Genomic DNA, 9,052 nt, shown 5'->3' on the forward strand with positions numbered 1-9,052 from the left:
TGTCGCTTGACCCCTGCTGACCTTAGAAAACTGAGAAGAGAGTCATTGAGGGGAAGAAAAGTGTTCATTTCCTCTCTTCATCTCCTCTGTTAGAAGCAAGAAAGGAAAGTCCAAGAGAATCATTCATAAATGTGGGGGTGTCCAGAAAGGGCAGGCAGACACTTCACTCCATGGTTGAGTGCCTGCTTAGTTAGCGGAGCTGGTGACCTGCCTTTGAGCTGCTAGGGGTGTGTGTGTGTGTGTGTGTGTGTGTGTGTGTGTGTTCATACATGGGCACGTATGTGTGACCTTGAGTTTAAAAAAAATTAATGGCAGATACTTACAGGATAACTTGAAATCAGGAGAGACTGGGGTAGGATCGAGGTCATGAGGAAACACAGGGTCATGAACTTGCATGTTGGGGAAAGGACTATCAGGTGGGGAGGTCACCAGGATTTCTCACTGCCCCTCCTTGCCCCCATTAACATGGGCCCCTTTTCAAGAGATACTGACATGGCTCTTCATTGCAGACCTAGGAAATGGCCACAGGGTATAGGTGAGGTTGGGGTGTTAAATAATTAAATGGGGTCATTAGACTGAGGGGACTCTAATGCCCTGGGTTCCTAAATCTAACTCAGAATTTAAAAGAAAGTAAAACTTAAGTTCAGCCAATCACAGGCAGCCAAATGGGCATTAGCTGTATTGTCTTCAACTTCCCACTGGGATAATTCAAATAAAGCAGTTGCTCAAACTTCAACCAAGCAAACAAGTTCTTTGATTCACCTCGTAAAAATGTCCCCTATGTCTCTTTGTCAGAGCTCTGAACTACTTCTGGTTTGGAGCTGCCTGATTCATGAATTGCCATCTGCTCGAATACACTCTTTAAAAGTTTAACATGCCAGAGGTTTTCTTGTAACAGGGGCAATTATCTCTAGAGCAATTCCCCAGTGAGGGACAAAGGAATGTGGTGCAATAATGTCAGCTGGGGTCAGCCAGAGATGTGGCCAAATTTCTCAAGGAGCTTCCAGTGTCAAGAGCTGCTTCACGGAGGGAGCATGTTGGAGAAGGTGAAGCATGGTGGAGCCAGAGACAAGCAGATGGGGCAGTGCAGGAGAGGTCTGCGACCTCACTGTCCTGCCCCAACACTCAAGGAGTAGCTCAGGGAAGAGGGAGGAAAGGGAAGGCATGTGATAAAGACTATACCCCTGGCTAGGGGAAGGGAAAGGAAGTTTTGAATGAGATACAACATGAAATCTTAATGAAACAAAGAGTCTAAGAAAACATGGAATAGGGCTCAGATGTTATTAGGGAGGGTTTGATCTTGGATTGTTGGGGACAGATATTGGAAGAAAATAAAATTTGCATTTATAGCTGAATGAATTGAGACTCTTTAATACCACCTCCCTGGTTATAGTCCACTGTTCTTTCTGCTGTATGGTGCTACCCGCTGACATTCTCTAAATGTCTTCACTCTGATAACCTCATCCTGTTCATAGCATCTTAAATATTTGATTCCACCTCGATCCCATACCTCAATTTTATAAACTCTTGGAATTTGTGTCAAATCTTGCCTCTTCCCAGAAGTCTTCCTTAATAACCCCAGGTCCACATTCCTCCCTATCTTTCCCTCATTGCCCTCCACCATTTCAGCATTTTCTAGAATCCATCCTTGCTTTTCATTCCAATCTGCCACACCCTAGTTCAGGACCCAGTCTAATCCTCCCCCACATGGTTGCCATACACTGCTAGAGGACAACTGGCTGAGGCCCTGCTGCATTTGGCAAGCCACCCGCTCTGAAACAGGGTGGCGTCAGCCCAGAGGGGCACCATTTTCTCCATTGCTTAAGGGCTCTCTTAGTTCACCAGGTGTGCATAGGGTACTGTAGGCTCAGAGGGAGTGTCTCTCCCTAAGTTGCACAAAGGTGACCCTGTATTTCCTAACTACCTCAATCCCACAACAATCTCTTCTCATTTGAAATTGTCCTATGCATAACTGACATTAATTTTTTTTTTAACTCAAGCAAATCTCCTTTTCTACATAAAAGCCGTGCTCTAGGACATCATCAACATCATGTGTATTGGATACTGTCAAAGGGCTAAGATGAAACAGCCTGCATGTGGAGTGTGAAGAGAAATAAAAAGCTTCCTAGCACCACGAATCTCAAACCACCTTCAAGTGCACACAAATCACTATTGGATCTCATTAAAATGCAGATTCTGATTCAGAAGGTCTGGGTGAGACCTGAGATTCTGAATTTCTAGCAAGTGCCCAGGTGATGCTGATGTTGTTAGTCCAAGGACAGCACTGTAAGTAGCAGTAAGTAACATTTAATTTAATACACTGTGAGTAGCATTTAATTTTCACAAAGATCCCTCTAGGGTTATTATTATTATTACAATTTTTTAGAGACAAGTTCTCGCTCTCTCACCCAGGCTGCAATACAGTGGTGTGATCCTGGGCTCAAGCTATCTGCCCTCCTGAGTAGTTGGGACTATGAGTGGGCACCACCATGCCACCATGCCTGGCTAATTTTTTTATTTTTAATTTTTTTGTAGCGATGGGGTCTCCCTGTGTTGCCCAGGCTGGTCTTGAACTCCTGGGCTCAAGCAATCCTTCTGCCTTGACCTCTCAAAGTGCTGGGATTATGGGAATAGGGATTTAAATTCATGTCTGCTGATTCAAGAGTCTTTTTTAACGACTATGGTGTATTCCCTCTAGAAGGATTGGAGAGGAGAGAATGGACTTGAGGGAGGAATTTCATTCAGGAAGTAAAACAAGAAAACCTGGGGATGGGTTGGCCTTGATCTTCTCAGCGGAGTTGGTGAGAAGGTCACTTAGCTCTGGTGGTGGGAATGAAAAGCCTAAGTGATCTGGGGGAATTGCGGGTAGCTGCAGAGGGCAATGTGCTGGAGGAGGAGCAAAAAGGGCTGCCAGCAGAAGGGAGTGCCCAGACGAAGCTGGGAGGATTGAACTTGCCAAAGCACTAAATCAGTGATTTCCAAACTTCACAGCAGAATCACTTGGGGCTCTTTTAAAAGTTCAGGTTATTCCCCAGGCCAATTAAGTTACAATCTCAGGCAAGGACACAAACTTTAATAATTTTTGAAGCTACCCAGTAATTCCAAAGTACAGATGATTTTGGGAACCGGTGCTGCGGATGATTAGCTTATAGTGCTAAAGGGGCAAATCTTGCATTGTTTTAAATAACCCAAGGAGCATTGAATAAATGGTTTTGGCATTTTGCATAGTTCAGAGTTTGGCAAACTGTTTCTGTATAAAGTCAAACGGTAAAACAAACAAACAACCAAAAACAACAACAAAAAATTAAGCTTTGTGGGCCAAGAGGCAAAACTGAGAGTGTCATGTAAGTACTTACATAACAGGAGAAGAAAACAGATTTCCACACATTTTTTTTATCGGTGAAATTTGAAACTTTATGAATACTGTACTTGGAATTTTATATAATTTTATGTGTTATAAAATGTTAGAATTCCTTTGATTTTTGCAGTCATTTAAAATGTAAAAATCATTCTCAGCTTGCAGGTTGTATAAAAATAGGCAGTGGCTGGCTTTGTCCCCCCATATTGTAATTTGCTGACTTCTAGTGTAATTAATGACATACCTTGTGATGAATCCAAAGAAGCCATCAAAAATATGCATCTCCATAAAAATAAATCAGTATTCAAATGAGTGCTTGATTGACCTACAACAAAACTGGTCTTTGAAAAAAATTCATTGCATTTTCTATGGACAAAGTGCAAATTGAATGACAACATTTTGAGGCAAAGCCTACTTTAACTCATATTTCCATAATAAATCAAAAATAGCTGGTTGAAAACATGGATGACCTACATAGAATCTACAACATAGAGCACTGTTTTCTGTAAATAACTCAAAATACTTGTAAAATATATTCTAAAAGTATAAATAGTATTTTGATTTATTTTGAAACCATTTTGGTGTTTCACCAGATGTCAGCTCTCCTCAAGGCCTCAAATTGTTCAAGATTCCTAGCTGTTGAGTACAGCTGCCTTGTGCTTGTAATGTTTACATTGGGATGCCAGGATTATAGGTCAAAAAATGGTAATTTTCTGGAAATGTTGTTTGTGTAATCAGGTGGATAATCTGAAATACTTTAGAGAGGCTATAGAAATCCCTCTACTGTCTTTAGGCATTTTACATCCAGAACCTTCTGAATTATTGCAATAACTTCAATAGTTTCTTATTAGCAAAAAGCACAGTGAGGAAAACAAAATTAAAGAGAAAAAGGAATGTTAGCACCTGCAGGTCTAAATATTGTATTTCTAATTTATTTACTAATGGATAGTTGTTTTTTTTTCCCTTATGTATAGAAAATTTCGAATGGAACCAGAGGTTACCAGAAACGTCCCCTATTTAGTTTCTCTGCCTTGAGAATTTGCCAGGCGTTGAGGGGAGCCCTCTGCTGTTAGTTTTATTTATTACAGTAAAATTGGAATTACATTTGTTTTATGCCTTTCCTTGAACCTTCTCAGGTTTTTAACGTTTCTGTTATGATTGTACATTTTACATCATAAAGAAAACATAAATTCCACGATGACAGCTGGCATCATTAATAATCCATCAATTCTGCCCTTTTTGAACTATACCATAGCATTGAAACACCTGGCGGTTTCCAATTTCCATGTTAGAGTAGGGTTTTGACCTCTATTTCACTTTCAAATGGGTCTCCTCGGCAGAATAACTCGATTTTCTCGATTAATTTTACTGTTCACTCCCTTAACAGTGAATATGGAGGTTTAAACCTAATGCTTTAGAAAGCAATTGTGCAGTTTTCAGAGGAAACTGACTCTCCCCTGCTCCTTAATTGCCTTTGTTACATTCTCTCATCCACTGTGAATGCTCATTGAATCTTACTTCTAGGACCTCTAATTTTGTTGTTGTTGTTGTTATTTTTATATTTGTTACATCTGTGGACTCATCTATTCTCACAATCCTAGTTATGATGTCTAAATTAGTAACCTCTTAAGCTGTGTCATCTTGGAGACTGGGCAGAAAGCAAACATTTATTGGGTACCTGCTACTTCAGCACAGTGGTAACATATATGTGTAATATATAGAAAAATATATACACAAATATAATATATATGCATATATATGTATTTTATCTAGTCCTCTTTTCCAACTTTTTTTCCAAATGCTATATGTCCCCACAGTTATCTTGGTCATTTCCCTTCCTAAGCAAAACTCTCTCTTTGCCCATCTTCCTTTCCTGGCATCAGAGTATCTCCACCTCCTGGTGCTCAACACTTGGGAACAAGATTTTCAGCATTTCTGATTTAGAATTTACCCCTTTTATTGTCTCTCTTTTTTATCCCCACTATCATCATAAAGGCCTCATCACTTCACATCTGGATGGCTGTTTTCTCATTTTAACCATTTTTTCTGGCATCCTTTCCTTCTGTCTGTTCAGCATGTACTCATCATACCACTTTTTCTAAAGAACACTCTTTAATCATTTCCGTCTCCCTTGTAAAATACCTGCAATGCATCTCCATTGCTCAAAGGTTCAGTTTGAAAAATTTCACCCTGATATTCTAGGCCCTTCAAATCCTGATTTGATCTCTCTAGCCTAATACCCAGCTCCTAACAATGCTTATTCCAATCAGGTCAGCTTCCTTCCTGCCCATACCACGCTGGCACTCCTACCTCAGTACTTTCTCATCCTCTTCTGTCTGAAGTGTTTTCTTTCTTTCTGCCTGCCAATATCTAACTCCCATTTGAAATACAAATATTTCCATCAAATTTTCTTTAATAATTTAGCTAACATTGGTATAATCCTTTCTCAGTTACCTGTTTGGTGTTTATTACTAACATGATGCATTATAGTATTTTATTGTATTTATGTATTAATCTTATTTGTATTTAATCTGTGTATATTCTCTTGAGTACTCTTAATTGTTCCTTCAGCATATCCCATCTCACTCAAAAGCCTGACCATACGTTTCTGATGATAAGAAAATAGTCTAGCATTTCACTCTGGGATACCATACTGGGTTTAGTCAATTAAGCTCTTTGAAATTAATTTTCTTCTTTTGTAAGATGGAGATAATAATACCCCTCTACCTGTCTCATTTTGACACTTGAGGTTAAAATAATATGAAGAAATGCTTCAAAGTTTTCAAACTAATTTGTTACCATGGTGGTTATGATGATGCAGAACGTATTTTCCCCCTTGAGATATCACCTAATATAAGGTTGTGGGGGTGGAGAGGTGGTGATCCATTTCCTCCCTATCAATGAAGGATCATGACTGACACCCCATAACAACAAAGAACAGGTTAATCAAAGAAAAGCATAACAAGTTTATTATAATACTGTTATGTGCACACATGTGTATGAGAGTCATATAAAACATGAACTCAAGGAGGGACCAGATGCTTGAGGCTTAAGTGCCCTCTTCATAAGGGAGAGGGAAGTAAGAGGTATAGGAGTAAATGATTTTCAGGGGAAACAAAAGGCCCAGTGCTCAGACAATGGTCCACAGAAACAGCCTCTTAGGTAATCTCTTGAACCTGCCTTGAGATGAATTGATGAAGTCTGTCTGGGTGCAGTGATGACTTCCAGTCTTCTCTCTCCTCCAGTAGTTGATCTTTCCTGGTTATTTGATGAGATCTCTAGGGAGTGAGTCTTGAGACAATTGCATTTCTTTTGGAAAGAAGTTTTCTTGGTTAGGCAAGAAAATTTCAGAAAGAGTCCCTCATTGACTTGTAGGGTGAGGAAAAGACAAGGTTGAACGGACCTTGATTCTGAGGCAGATTTTAAGGCCTCCCAGCAGGCCAAAGCACCAGTCTTTGGGGTGTCATGTTCTGAGGCCCAAGAGTCAGAGAATTCCTTTCTGAGGATAGAGGTTGTAACCAAAGATGGTCGCTGCCACCATGAGGAAGAAACATCATCTCTCTGAAGGCATATCTGATCTACCAGAGTTCAAGATGAAAGTCAGTACCTTCAGCTTAGCTCTTCACTCCCACCCGTAGCCTATGATGCTGCCAATTTCCCTTCATGCAAAAGCTTGTGAACTATTGGTCTGTGCTTATTGCTTATACTCTTGCAATCTAGGGTCAAAGATCACAAGTACAGGAAATTTCCTCTAAAAGTGCCCAAAGACATTCTGATTGTTTAATTGGGTAGCTGCTTTTTGGTCATCTTCCTAGACCTCTCTGCAGCATTAGATGCCATTAAGAAGAGTTGTAATATAAGGTTTTAAGGAAAAGAGAGATGTTTCAAAGACAGGGATAACAAAGGAAAAGACAGATTTGACTACATTGCATTTCCCCAAACTTAGAACATATTTACTATGTGTTTGGCAGCCATATCACTATTTGTAACATTAAAAACTCTCAATAATCCAGAAAAGGATAAACACTACAATAGAAAAATTGGCAAATCATGAACATACAAATCACAGAAAAGACATAAATGCACATACAATATAATGTTCAACTTTAATGATTAAAAAGTATGTGGCCAGTTTTAGGTCCCACCTTTTTCTTTTGTAAATGTTTCAGAAGTATATTAAACTTCTTTTGAATAGGTTTCATAAAAAGTTCTGATTAGCCTGCGTGGAGTCCTTTTCCTTGAGCCCAAAATGGTGGGTCATCCTCACTATGCTTGCTGGAGTATGTCCAGGGTACAAGCTTTCTTTTTTTTCCCCAAGAATGTAATGGAACATGTGTATCCTAGTAACAATGCAGATGATAGCATTATCTTGCAAAGACATGTTTATATCAAGCTAAGCTATGAATAAAGTATATGTGCTCTCCCTCATTCAATAAAGAATAGAACCTAGGAGAGACAGGCAAAATTATGTTAGTTCTTGTTGAAAGAATGAGTAATGGATTGTTTAGAAAGGCAAAGAATGGAACAATTATTATCCATCTGAACATTGCTTATGTCAATATTGTAGGTTTTTATCCTTGGTTCAAGGTTACAGATCTTCCTTGGGATACGTCAGCTGACAGACATAAAGTCATATGCCATGCTGCCAAGAGGTTTTTTTTTTTGTTTTTACGGCCTTCAACCTGTCTCCCCATCCCATACCCAATATTAAAATATGCCCTTTGGGACATGAGTCTAGAAAAAATCCCTTCTTTTAGAGCTCATCATTTAAAACGGAGAGAATATTTCAAAAATCCTACAAATGCTGTCTTCTGCCCTTGCAACCAAGGCACTGTTACTAAGTGTAACGTGCCATGCATGTTACATACACAATTCGTTTAACTTTGTGAGGCCGCTTCAGGATAAGATAGGATACGTATTTTTTTCCTCACATTTTACAGAGAAAAACTGGTGCCTCAGATAAAATAAATAACTTACTGACGTTTATATGCTACTAAGAGGGCTACTCTCAATTGAATTCAGGTATGCCTGACTCCAGAACCCCTGTTTCTTATCTAATTTTATTCTGTGTGTTTCTTTCAAAATGTAACATTCATACCATGTGCTTACCATGCTCCTTCAGTGGTATGGATTTGTATCCCATGTAAGATGCTTTGAAACTCTGTATGTGGACACCATTCCTGATGGTTTCCACTTACCCTATAAAATGATCTACCTACCGCATCTGGAAGCATCTGGAAGTTCTTATCATGAGAAAGTTGAAGAATTCCCATTCTGAAATGAAAAATAAAACAGGGAGGCTGTTAAACCTCAAAACGCAGTGTGATACTAGAATTATTAATGATCACGGCTAGATGATCTGATAAATGGGGTTTATGTTATGTTCTGAGTTCACACAGGCGGCTTTGTGGCAAGGTTCTGTAAACAACTCTTGCGTTGGAATATTTGTGAATGGCCATCCATACAATTGATATTGAATGCTCTTGCTTGACTTTTTATTTTTTATTTATTTATTTTTTTTTTTAGACGGAGTCTAGCTCTGTTGTCCAGGCTGGAGTGCAGTTGCGTGATCTCGGCTCACTGCAAGCTCCGCTTCCTGGGTTCACCCCATTCTCCTGCCTCAGCCTTCCGAGTAGCTGGGACTACAGGCGCCCGCCACCGCGCCCGGCTAATTTTTTGTATTTTCAGTGGAGA

The sequence above is a fragment of the Macaca fascicularis genome, chromosome 4 (assembly GCF_037993035.2).
Source record: "Macaca fascicularis isolate 582-1 chromosome 4, T2T-MFA8v1.1".
Lineage (NCBI taxonomy): Eukaryota > Metazoa > Chordata > Mammalia > Primates > Cercopithecidae > Macaca > Macaca fascicularis.